This window comes from Lipotes vexillifer, unplaced genomic scaffold (genome assembly GCF_000442215.2).
Source record: "Lipotes vexillifer unplaced genomic scaffold, Lipotes_vexillifer_v1.1 scaffold164, whole genome shotgun sequence".
In the NCBI taxonomy this organism is placed as follows: Eukaryota; Metazoa; Chordata; class Mammalia; order Artiodactyla; family Lipotidae; genus Lipotes; species Lipotes vexillifer.
The window spans coordinates 2,427,438-2,435,317 of NW_006789313.1; the positions used below are offsets into that span (position 1 = coordinate 2,427,438).

The 7,880-nt window shown below is 36.4% G+C and overlaps 1 protein-coding gene across 1 annotated transcript in view; it reads left to right on the top strand.

Annotated features, from left to right (window-relative positions):
- Window positions 1-7,785: 7,785 nt before the first annotated feature.
- AQR (aquarius intron-binding spliceosomal factor) overlaps window positions 7,786-7,880 on the top strand; it is a 103,415-nt gene continuing 103,320 nt past the window's right edge. The window contains exon 1 of the mRNA XM_007462507.1: window positions 7,786-7,880. This exon is cut by the window's right edge and continues 128 nt beyond it. The gene's annotated coding sequence lies outside the window, so the exon portion shown is untranslated.

Here is a 7,880-nt window from a genome sequence, read left to right on the forward strand (position 1 = left end):
ATGCCATCTCCTTTTGTATATGCTCAAAAGACTGAGAGGCAAAAATTGGTTTTTGGCCACTACAGATAGCCCCACTATATTATTTCATGTATTTTACACCTATGGTTCAAATTCCATTGCAGAATTTTTTCTTGTAAGCTAAAAAATATAAAGGCAATAAAAGTGAAAGTGGATGAGAAAATAATAGCATTATTTTCATTGTTCTTTTCCAAGCTGTTTATTCTTAGGACTCCGGTAGCTTACCCTCCTATTCTATAGGTGATTTGAATTGTTTTTTTGCCCAGCCTGCTGTTATCTTTACCCCCAAAATGTAAAAGTAGGAGAGAGGCTAGGATGCACCTGTATACATTTACCATGTTTACTTATCAGGAATAATGTTCAAGTGCCATAATCTTTTTGATGATATATATGCAGTGCCATCTTTTCAGAGGAATGAATGCAATTCATCTACATGCTTATTAATGATGGATAGCAGTAGTTGTAGACTTAAGACTCACCTGTAGATCTGCATCTCCAAAAGACTTTTACATTTACCTTAGCAAAACTTTCTTTTAATACCTCTTTGAGTGGTCCTATGACTAAACTAAATATTCTATTAAGTTTGATCAAACGGCAGTGACTAGCTCTAGTTCTAATTTTTATTCCTGTTTTTTTGCAAGATTCTAATGCTAAAGAATGTTATTTTGATCATTAGTAAATTGTTATTTTAATTAGTAAGGTAATCCCGTATAGGAATAAGATGCTTATGGAATTGAGAGTATCATTCTAAACAGTACTGTCATGATTTGGGGAATATTTAATCAAACTGTAAAAGGCTTGTAATCACACATTGTCCTTCACATTTGCCATTTTTAATAAAATCTTTAAGAATGACATTTCCTAGCAATAAGAGAAAATAACCATTATCTTTCTAAGGTGAAAAGAACAGGTGGGTATTTATCCTAGCACTCTCAGATATATGTAGTGACAAGCCCTCTACTGAGAATGGGTAAAGGAACAATTTTACATTGTACTGTAATAATTGTCTTTGTGGGGGGGGAGGGGGGAGGAGAAGTCAGTCTGCTTTTACAAGTGAATTTTGAGAAACTTGGGTTTAATTCATAGAGATTTATCTGTACTTTTAACAGTACAGATAAAAGCCCAACAATGTACAAATGTGCAGGAGAATCGTGTTTTAAAGAATAATTTCTCTTATGTTTCCTTGAGATCTGTTCCTCCAGTGCAAACAAGGTGATGTTTTATAAAATTTGCTTTACACAGAACTTTTTAAGAACACATCTATTACATAAAAGCAAGGGATAACTAGTTCATGTTTTCCAAGAATAAAGGTTCAAGGGTTTTTTTTTCTTTAATATGTCTGAAATTATATATTTGGGAATTTTCCTAAGCTATTTATGTAATTTTATTTGAAGTAAATGTCTCATATACTCCTTTCCCAACCCTAACAGGAGAATCCTAACAGTGTTGTGCTTGTATGATTATTAGACTTTATTTGCCTAAGTGATACTGCTATACATTTTTTTTTTTTTGGCCCATGCCTTTTTAAGCTGTTTCATATTGAAAGTTGGAATATTGTAAAAATTCTGTCAAAGAGGTACTGTAGTGCTATTTGAAGTACCTGTAACGAAATACTTACTTACTTTTATCATCACTACAAGCTGTGGAAACTTTACAGGAATGAAAATAAACTGTATACATCCATGATAAGAAGTTTAAACATTAGATGTTAAGTGATGACTTGCTGCATGCTAGAACTGTTATTATTGTTGAATCAATTGCTTTGGTTTTCTGAAAAGAATAAACTTTTAAATACCTGTAAAGAAAATTAGAAGAATTTTTGTGTGGGCAATTCCAGGCTGTAGCATGATTATTTACTGAAGTAGTTTGATTGAGTTAGTGAAATTATTGTCTCTTGTTTTGTACTGCAATAGGGCCTATTAGGACAAAATGTGTGTTGAAGGAAAGCAGATGGTGATTCTCGAAAAATTCAAATTTTAGAATATTTTAAAAATAAAGTTTCAAATTACACAGTTTGATCTTTTTTAAAAGGGAAAATCACATAATACAGGAACAAGGTACTGATTGCCAAACACTTTCTTGAGCCCACTCCAGTCTACCTTCTACCTTCTGAGCTTTCTACATGGATAGTTAATCGTTTACTTCCTTGTTCATGTTAAGTTTCTTTGATAGCTCCTTATAACCTACAAATGGATATGTTAACTCCATTGCATGTCACATGATCTATCTGCTTATCCATTTATCTTCCGCCTTGGCCTCCCTGTCCAGATTTGTACTAAAGAAACATAAAATTAGTTCCTCCAATACATGTTATTCCCGCTTCCATCTTATCTATGTAGTATTAATTTAAATTAGATACAAACTCATACTGTATTCAAAGAAGAGATTTAGTTGAGCCAGGTTTTATTTGTTTCTAGTCCATGATTATGGAAGAAAACTAAAGTGTTTAATTTGCAGAAAACAGATTTCAATTTACGTTATGTGAGATAACCAATGAGAATTATAGACATTTTTAAGGGATAGCACCAGTGTTTGAAGTCTGCATATCTTATAAGAATCCTTTGTTAGAAGTGAATTGTCAAGGGCTGTTTCATGCAGAATATCTGCTCTTTAGAAGCAGTGAAAGGAAACATTTAATTCCTTTCTTGTTGAGATTTCTCCTATTGCCAGTTAGAAGGGCTTAGAATTTCAGGGCTAACTGCTAGAATTCTATTAGCACTATTCTATTAGAGAACAAAACTTTATTAGAGGAAAAAATAACTGAAAAAGAAAAGTGGTACAATGGTATTATTAAACAATATGGAACACGTAATACTTTGCATCTATGTCGGCTAACTTCTATTCGTTCTTTGAAGTTTAAGCTTAAACACTGCTTCCTCTGGAAGCCTTTTTGATTTACCCTAGCACTCTATTCCCTGTGCTCCCACTGCTTTTTGTTCATAACTCTATTAATCGTCACTGCTGACTAGTGGTTTTCAAACTTTAGTGTGCACTAGAATCATCTAGAGGGCTTGTTAAAAGCATAGATTGCTGAGCTACACCCTCAGAGTTTCTGATTTAATATTTGGAGTTGGGCCTGAAAAATTGCATTTATACAGGTTAGCTGTTATTGCTATATTGAAGCTATACTTTGAGAACCATTGAGCTAAACTACATTTTTCTGGAAAGCAAGAGAATGCATAATTTTATGTTTTATACATAAAGTATAAAGCAGTATTTGTAATGTTTTTACCTCCTCAAATATATACTGAATGTATAAAGGAAGAAATGAATGAAGTCATTATTACAAACTCTTCTCTGTAAATCTATAATTTCATTTAGAGCCTTTCATTCATTCTTGGAATAAGTTTGCCTTCTAAGATGTTGAGATCAAAGCCAATCCAAAACTTTCTAAACCTCCCCCCTCTTCACTCAAAAATGTTTATCTTTACTCCTTACTTTTCTCATGTATCTCAGAATAATAATGTTCTTCCACTTTTCTGAAGCTAGCTTTTCCTTGCTCTCCTTCTGGGAGCTTCATCATTAGTGCCTTCTTTTTTCTGGTGTTTTTAGATTTTCCTTCTCATTGGTTCCTTAAAGAAAATTTCATGTGTTCCTTATTCAGTTATGATGATTTTGGCTGCAAGTAGCAGAATGCCTGACTCAAACTGCTTCTTGCATTGGGGACCTTATTGGCTTATACGACTTGAAGTCCAGCAACTAGATAAACCCTAGGGTTGTTAAATCATATAGTTGCCTCTGGTTCCTTCCATCTGTTCTGCCTTTCACAATGACAAAGTTATTTTCCTTATGGTTTTAGGATGCTTTGTTTGCAGTTAGGGCTGCATGCTTCCTTCATGGGGGGAGGGTGGGACAGTGAGTGAATGAGAGACCCAGAAACTCCCCCAAGAACAAAGTTTCCTAGAAGTCTACAGTGAACATTTCCTCTCTCACCTGCCAGAATTGCTTCACAGCCACATTCCTGAACCAACCACTGACAAAGGAGATAGAATTATGTGGAGCTGGACCTAGACCTCAGCCTACTTCCTTCAAGCACAAGGTTGCCTGAAGATAATACAAATACTGGTCAAATTTGAAGCTGCATTTGGAAAGAAGGGAGGAATGGATAGGCAATCAAAATTTCCACTGCACCAAGCTTAAAAAGAGATAGCAGTTGGGCCAAATAACTTTAGTTTTACCTATTATTTTGGTTACTGTTATATTTTACTCTTTGCCTTTTAGGGTCAGAGATATTGAAAATTCATTACACCTACTTCCTCCATTGCCTGTTCGTTCATTAGCTTCTAAGCCCTTTTTTACGTAGTGTTTTCCTCACCACCTCTTGGGAGCTGTTCTATCGATGATCATTGTAGTAGGCATTGTTAGTTGCAACCACATCTTCTCTCTTTCACTGTATATCAGCCAGGTATTCTGGGTAGGACTGATCTTAACTGCAGCTCCAGCAATGGTCATGATCAGTCTAACTCTATCAGGATATTCATCATGACTTAAAGGGATGGGTAACCCAAGACTAAGCCAGTCAATGCACAGTGCTACCTTAGCCAGAGTAATTGGCCTGGAAGAACTGACCTAAGTTGATCTGATCTGAGTGAAACCTTGTACTTATTTCAGTGATTGAGGGAGAAGAACTGAGTGTGAAAAAGTTTTCTCCGTTTAGGTACCATGAAGAATGCTAGTCTGGGGATGAAGTCAAAACACAAAGCAGAGTAGGGTGGGAGTAGTAGGGGGAGCAGTGCCAAAAGAATGGAGCTGGAAGCCTGATCAACTGCCTGAAGCCTAATTTATCTCTAGACTTTATTTTTACCTATAGATTTCCTTTACTTTAAATTCAATTTGAATTAAATTTTCTTTTTCTTACTACAACAAACTGATAATGGTCACCAATGGTCTCCTAATTTCCAAACCCATGGACTTTTTGAAGTTCTTGTCCTTTTAGATTTCTTTGAAGCATTTGACACTATTGACAATCTTGTGTTTTGAAACTTGATTACCTGGTTTCTTTGCTTTCTCCCTTCCTTACTTACCAAACTCATTACAGAAAGCTTGTAAAAGAAAAGTTACAAAATGAACATATAATTTTAGGATGTCCAAAACCATCATTCAAAAACTTGGCCAAGGGCTTCCCTGGTGGCGCAGTGGTTGCGAGTCCGCCTGCCGATGCAGGGGACACGGGTTCGTGCCCCGGTCCGGGAGGATGCCACGTGCCGCGGAGCAGCTGGGCCCGTGAGCCATGGCCGCTGAACTTGCGCGTCCAGAGCCTGTGCTCCGCAACGGGAGAGGCCACAACAGTGAGAGGCCCGCGTACCGCAAAAAAAAAAAAAAACTTGGCTAAGAGAAGGGATATGAAGAGAAGAGAGAGCAGGAGAAAGGAGAAAGATTATGATACTGCATTTTTTCAGAAATCTACTAGGTATTATAAATTAGAATCTTTCACATAGTTAGATCCACATAGGATCTGGAGCTTATTGGCTTAATATCCTCTTGGCCACAAAATCATAAGGTAAATTACAAATTTAACAAATGTTAATTGGCAAATAAATTGCTCATCACTGCCCAGATCTCCTCCTGCTACCTCAGACTGTGTCTCTATATATTGGAACTGTCTTTTCCTTTTAAAATCTACTCCTACCTTCTGTCTTCTCTGCTGGTACAGGGTTCCACTATTCTTTCAACTGCTTAGGATGAATTTCTCTTTACTCTGTTTCTTCAGTGTCTTCCACGCTTATTCCTTCCTCTTCAATTTTACTGCCAGAACCCAAATTTAGGCTGTGTTACTTTTGCTTTAGATTTGCAATAGTCTCCCAACTGGTATTCCCATCCCCACTTTACCTATTCCAACCCATCTAACAAACTACTGAAAAGTCATCTTCCAAAAGTAGATTTCCAATCGGTGGTTTCCCATTGCCTTCCAGGATAAATACAGTCTCCTTTCTCTAGCTTTTAAGGTTTTGACATGTTCAGCCTGATGGCTCACTCCCAACATTCTCCCAGCATGACCTGCTTTCATGGCTTTATCTCTTCTATGACTATACTAGAAATGTCCCTGATGTTTTTGATTATCAAAATCTTATCCACCTTTCAAGATTCATCATAAAACTATTCAGAAAATCTTATTTTACCTCTTGCTGAATAGACTCCATTTGTAAATAAAGTGTAATTAGATACTTTATGTATTCAAAATCTGTTGCATTTAAAATTAGGATCATGCAAATTTTCATCTTTAGATCTATAAATAAACTTTATACAATAGCAAGTATAAGGAAAAAAGGATTCCACATTTAATTTCTATATCTACAGATACTTTTTGTTTTTTCCTTCACAACTGTTTATTTTCAAACGGGCTATAGATGTTACAAAATTCAAAAGTCTCAAAAGGGTGTAAAATGTAAAATAAGACTTCCCTTGCTCCTGTTCTCCCCTACCCCAGTTCCTCCTCCCTAGAGGCAACCATGTTACCGGTTTCTTGCCTGTGTTCATCCAGGGAAAGTTTACTAGAGGTACATGTTTAATTTATGTATGGATTTGGGAGTGGTAGAGGTATGCATTCAAACTCAGTAATAAGAAAACATGCAATTCAATTTAAAAACGGGCAAACAATTTGAATAGAGGCTTCCACAAAGAAGATATATGGATGGCAAATAAGCACATGAACAGACATTCAACATCAGTAGTCATTAGGGAAATACAAATTAAAGCTACAGTGAGATATACCACATAACTATTAAAATGGCTAAAATTAAAAAGACTGACCATATCAAGTGTGGGTGAGAAGGAAGAGGAATTGGAACTCTCATATACTACTGGTGTGAATATAAAATGGTACAACTACTTTGGAAAACAGGCAGTTTCTTAAAAATTTAAACATACACATACCATTTGATCCAACTATTCCTCTCCTAGGTATTTACTTAAGAGAAAGGGAAACACATGTCTACATTAAGACATATATACACGAATGCTCTTAGCAGCATTATTTGTAGTAGTTAAAAACGAAACAATTCAATGTTCATCCATAGATGAGCAGATTAACAAACTGTGGTATGTCCATAAAATAGAATACTACTCAACAATAAAAAGGCACCAACTATTAATACATGCATCAACATGGATGAATCTCAAAATCATTATGTGGAGTGAAAGAAGAAAGAAAAAAGGTACATACTGTATTATTTTCATATTTATAAAATTCTATAAAAAGGATACTAATCTATACATCTATAGCGACAGAAGGCAGATCAGTGATTGCCTGAGAATGGGTGGGTAGAAATGGGTTAGGGATGGATTGCAAAAGGGACTAGGAAAATTTTAGAGACATTGGATATGCTTATTATTATGACTTTGGTGATGGTTTCACATATGTATGACTATTTTAAACAAATCAAATTTTACACCCTAAATATGTGCAGTTAATTATATGCTAATTTATATTTCCATGAATCTGTTAAAAAACAGTTAAAATCAAGCCTCGCATTCCCCGTTTAGTTTTTTTTCACTAATACTTTTTATAAGGTTGAAAGAAACTCCAAGTCTCCCTCTCCCTCCCCGACCCTACCACAAGAAAATCTTAACCAACGCCATCTACCTGGTCACTGAGACATAAATCCCGTCTCCCTGGGTGTTTTCTCTCAGCTTCCCGCTAGGGGGCAGGAGGGGGGAGGTCGAAGCCCTTGCCTCTCTAGCTCAAAGCCAGCGCTTGCATGCACTTCCGGCCCCGTTCTGTTCCGCTTCTTGAAGAACGTACAAGCTGCGGTACGCGTTCTCTGTCGTCTGTAAGCGTTGAGGATACTCTGTTCCGCGGGTTTTTGCATCTCGGAGTTAGGCAGCCGCAGTCACTTCTTAGCGGGAAGTGTATCGGGTTCACC